Source organism: Gekko japonicus, unplaced genomic scaffold (assembly GCF_001447785.1).
Source record: "Gekko japonicus isolate JY-2015 unplaced genomic scaffold, Gekko_japonicus_V1.1 scaffold135, whole genome shotgun sequence".
In the NCBI taxonomy this organism is placed as follows: Eukaryota; Metazoa; Chordata; class Lepidosauria; order Squamata; family Gekkonidae; genus Gekko; species Gekko japonicus.
Genome location: NW_015175359.1, coordinates 758,355 through 763,683, shown reverse-complemented (window position 1 = coordinate 763,683; position 5,329 = coordinate 758,355).

The window sequence follows — 5,329 nt, the reverse complement described above, 5'->3', positions numbered from 1 at the left end:
GGGAGACCAAGATTCAAATCCCCATTTGCCATTACACGTACTACCTCACAGGGGTGATGTGAAGATACCCTGCAGGAGGGGGAAACAATAAACCCCACTCCTTTTGTATGTGCATATAGACGAAATCCTAATGCATTCTAATGATTACAAACCAGAAACATGGCAGTTGTTCCAGATGCATTTATTTCAAAGCATGGTCCACCCTTAACAATAAATTAAAATCCCGGTTAAATTCTATTAAAGCCCAAATGCAAATCAGTTACACATGCATCATGAAAAGCCCAAAAACTAAGAAATAATGGACAAGCCTTTGATATCTGACCAGTACATATTTTATCCCTTCCAAAGGACTCAGCATGGTAAATAATAGTTCTTCCCTCTTCTGTAAAACACAGCATCCCCATGAGGTAGTCTGGGCTGAGAGAGAGAGAGAGAAAGAGAGACTGCCCCAGGGCCACTCAGAAAGCCTTAGGACTGAGCAGAAACTAGCCCCTGGGTCTCCCCAATTGTGGTCCAACACTCAGGATGCCACACGCAGGCTTCTTCAGAATAATGAACTATTCTCCCGCAGTCCAGCAGGGCTAGGAAAAGTTTCTATTCCTTACGCGCCCATCCAACCGAACCCATCCCCACCCCATGCGCTAGCCCCGGGCACTGGGGAAATGACAAACGGCAACTCCATCCCCTGACAGCAGACCGGAGAGAAGCTCTCCCCCACGCTCCACGCCCGCCCCCCAAGCGGGACAGTCTCTTACCTGGGCAGCGGCTTGCGGGAAGTGATGCTGGCCACGATGATGCTGCCCGGTCTCGGCGTGGCCACGGCTTTGAAGGTCCCCCGCCAGAACTTCTCGAAGAGCTGCTTTTCGCCTTGCTGGACGCTCGCCATGCCTCGGGTGCAGCAGCGCCGGAGCTCTCCAAGGTGCTGAATTTTACATCCCAGGTGGGCGCTCTCCAGACCGGCGCCGCGGGGATGCCGCAGCAGGCAGACAGACAGACCCCGACGCCGGGAACTGGGGGCTCCTGAGCCGGGCTGGGGTCGGCAAGCGGCGCGGGGCGTGGGCGCGTGTGGCTGCCTCTCGATCCGGGCGGTGCGTGCGCGCCGGTCAAGGCGTTTTGTCCTCCCGTACAATGTGACGTGCGATTGGGGGCCGGTCAGTTTGAGGAGCTCTTGCGCGCTCGCCTCTCTTCGGCTCTCTCCCTCCTCTGACTGCTTCGGAGACGCACACAAAAGGCAGCGTCTCCTGCCGGAATCAGCATCACAAAGGATTGCCAGTCGGGGCGGTCGGGCTTGCCTGGATCGCCTCTGCCCAAAAATACTTCATTCGCACATGGCAAGCTAAACATGCACGGCCAAAGTACACAGGGAAGGATGAGCCCTATTATAACCTTAAGGCTGTCCCTGACGCAGGGCACCACGGGCAATGCATTGTATGGATTCTAATTGATTAACTCTGTGGACACCTGCCAGTGAACAAAACAGTAATTCTGGGATTGGGTGTGTGTGTGTGTTGTTTTCAATCATCCTTCTAAAACGACACTTGCGTCTCATGGTTTGGGGGGGAGGTAAATTCTTGCATTAAAATGATTAATTTGTTATTTTAGAAGTATCTGATGCCCGATTAATTGGAATCCACTTATTTAACACATTAAGGTTCTTGATTGATCAGTGTAGCGAATTAGTCAATTAAATGTTGCCGCTCTAGTTACACAAGCCAGACTTCAACCTGCCTCTAAATAGCCTCTGATGCTCTGAAAGTGGAACCCTAATCCCAGGTCATAGCAGATTAGTTACTGGTACAGTACAGAAAGGCACTCAACACATGTTCAGAGGCACTCATCCTTATTTCATTTGTTCCCAAGACTGTGCATGGACTAGTGAACAGCCTTTTATGGGGCTAGGCTGAATATTAAATAGAGTCCTATAGAGTTCTTGAGGAAGGATGTAGTAGAAACAAGGTAAATGATACCCTAGCCAAGAAGACATCCTGCTCCCTGACATCAAATTATTGTTGACAAAAAGAAAAGCAAATTGTAATGTTTCAAAAGGGGTTTCATCCAAGCTTGGGTGAATGGGCGATGGCAGACAAGATTTTATTGTTAAGTGCAAACTGACGCTCACTGAAGAAAGGCATTTCTAAATTCACACAGGAACACATGCATTCAAACACACACATGTGATGAAGTGAGCTCCGATTAACAAAAGCTTTTGCTGGAATACCTTTTATTAGCCTAAAGTGCCACTGAATTCCTGTTTTATTTTGCTGTTGCAGACTAACAGTGCAGTCCTAAATATACAGACACTCTTCTAGATCTACTGAACTCAATGGTCTTAGAAGGGTCTAACTCTGTTTAGGACTGCACTGTTAACATGGCTGTATGTGCATCTGGAACAAACGTCACATATGTGACCACATGGTCTGAGCTAGCTGTGACTGCCTCCAAGAGAGATCTTGGGGTTGGAGTAGACAACCCCTTGAAAAAGGCTGACTCAGGGTGCTGCAGTCGTGAAAAACAGTCAGACTCAGTATTGGCCATTATTGCTGATCTGGGACAGAGAACAAGCTAGCATCCCCACCCCACCTGGGCCATTTCACACACAGTATTTTCATTCAGTGGTTCAAATCATGAGCCCCCTCAATGCAAATCTCATCCAGAGCATACTAGACCCCAGCAATGTTCCCTCTAAGCTGTGAAGTCTTGTGAGCAAAAATTCTACCTTGTGTGCTACTGGCATTAAAGTTGTGAGTGAGTGATTTAGCTATTGCATAAATTAGTTTGCTCTGCAGTCATCTCTCCTGAGCTAAGACAAAAATCTGTGAGCTGGAGGCTAAAAAACTGTGAGCTAGCTCACACTAACTCAGCTTAGAGGGAACACTGGACCCCAGCTTACCCCCCCCCCTTGTAATCCATTGATAACCTTGATGTGCGGTCACTCCGTCATGTAGCACACTCGGGTCTCGAACTGCTGAACTACTGACCTTCCACAGCCTGCAGTTCAGCATCTTAACCACTTGAGCCACCGCAGCTCCGTTGATTGATTACCTTGCCCTGAATTACAGGTTTCTTATAGAATGACCAAAGCAACATACATAAAGGCCAAAGCAGGCAATACATGAGAGATGCATAAACAATCCTTTGGTTTTAAACTGCAAAGCAGCTTTGGAGATTGTGACCAAAAACCGCAAAGTGGCAGTTTAACCCTTGCCCTCCCTGCCACATTTCTCCTCCAGTTGCAGAGGGAAAGAACGTCACTCATGCAAACAGCTTAAAGAAGGGTGACTTTGAGCAGACAAGTTGCAGGAGGGGAAAGGGTTATCAGGCCCTCATCTTATTGGTACTCAGCTGAAATGAGCTTTTCAGCTAAAATAATATTAATAATAATGAGACTGTTCATGCCTCCTCCACAAATTGCCTGCTTTGGCCCTAACAGCTTTGTGCATTTAGAAAATTCATTTTAAAACTGCTAAATATGGCACATTATCATTTTTTTTTTAAAGGAAATAATTTTAGTAATTTGAAGTACTCTTCCCTTCATTTTTCTGCACTTTTAACTCTGAAGGAAAAAATAACAAAAAAAGACAATGATTTCAAAGCTGTGACACTCTAGAGCCTAATTGGTTTAAAGTATTAGCTTGTCTGGAAATGCCTCTATTCCATTAGAACAATAAAAAATGCAGGCAGCCATGTGGATCCATGGGGGGGGGGAGCCCAAATTGTAACATAATACAGATTTACATGCTTTACCAATGTCTTTCCCCATTTTTCCCCTTGGGGAGGAGGGGGTTAATATTAAATTTGAAGAAGAGACCTGTGGAACTTGAAAGCTAGCTTTGTGACTTTTAGCAGCCTCAACACTACTGTTCGTCTTGCAATTCATTAGCTCAGAGATTGCCAACCTGGTAACACAAGACACAGGGATTTCCCCCCCTAAATTAAAATTGGAGGCATGTAACTCATAAAGAGAAATTAATTCAAAACATTTTAAAATAATGTGTGTTTGTGTGTCTCTCTGTTCTTGATCAGTTCTCAGAACAATCAGCTAATGAGGGAGGGCTGTGACTGACAGAGTGCATGATTTGCATGAAGAAGACCCAGGATCTCCAACTGAAAGGATTTCTGAAATCGGGCCTCTTCTGTGCTGGAAAGTCACTTCCAGAAGGACATCGTATTCAGTGCATGCCCTGATTTTGATGGCCCAGGCTGGCCCAATCTCATCAGATCTTGAAAGCAGGGTCAGCCCTGGTTAGTATTCGGATGGGAGACCACAAAGGAATACCAGGGTAGTGATGCAGAGTCAGGCAATAGCAAACCACCTCTGAACATCTCTTGCCTTGGAAACCCTACAAAGTCACCATAAGTCAGCTGCAACTTGGTTGTACTTTCCTCCACCACCACCACCGTATTGGGGGAATCCTGGAGCAGACCTACTCTCTTCCTTGGTGTGATGCACTTGCCCCTATGTGGACAGAGAAGTGGGGAAAAGGAATCTGTTCTTCATGGGGACTTCTTTCACCTAGGCGGAAAAAGCTGTAGATGCATTCAACACAAAGTGTCTTCATGCATCAAGGCCCGCTTCAATTTTTGTCGCCTTATACAGTAGGGAAATTAAAAGTGGGCTGAGAACAGTAATTTTTAATATTCATGTAGCACTTTAGCATGTTCAGATATATTAACTCGACAATACTTACAACTCTGCAAGGGAGCTTAGTATCATTAATCCTATATTGCAGGCGACACTTACCTAAGGCTACCTAGTCACGATCATAGCAGATCACAAAATTTGGTAGCTGATGAAGAGAGCTTTGACTCTCGAAAGATTCTACCCTGGAAATCTTGTTGGTCTCTACACTGCTACTAGACTCAAATCTTGCTCTTCTTTTTTTTCTTTTTTAAACTCAAATCTTGCTCTTCTACTGCAGATCAACATGGCTACCCACTCAAACCTAAGGTTTGAATCAGGGATTTCCGGGTTTACAACTCGGTGTCAGATATTACACTGCTTGGTAGGTACAGCTATAAACAGGCTAAAAGTAAAATAAAAGACAGCTGAACCCTGCAGGCTGTGGGTCACTGTCTGGCCTCACTGGGCATATATTCCCACCTCCATTACGTTGATTAATACAGCTGCAGATAGGTTGGTAGTGTGGAGCATACTGTGGCTGAATTCCATCATACACTAGATCATGTTGTGCACATATCTGTTGTTTTGTCTACCATACAAAATCCATGTCCCAGCGCCCAGTGGGTCCCTCTTATAAAGATCCAAGTTCTTTAAAAGATGTTTAGCCAACTGACGGTCTCTCTGGCTATTGGAGGAGACAGAGAACAT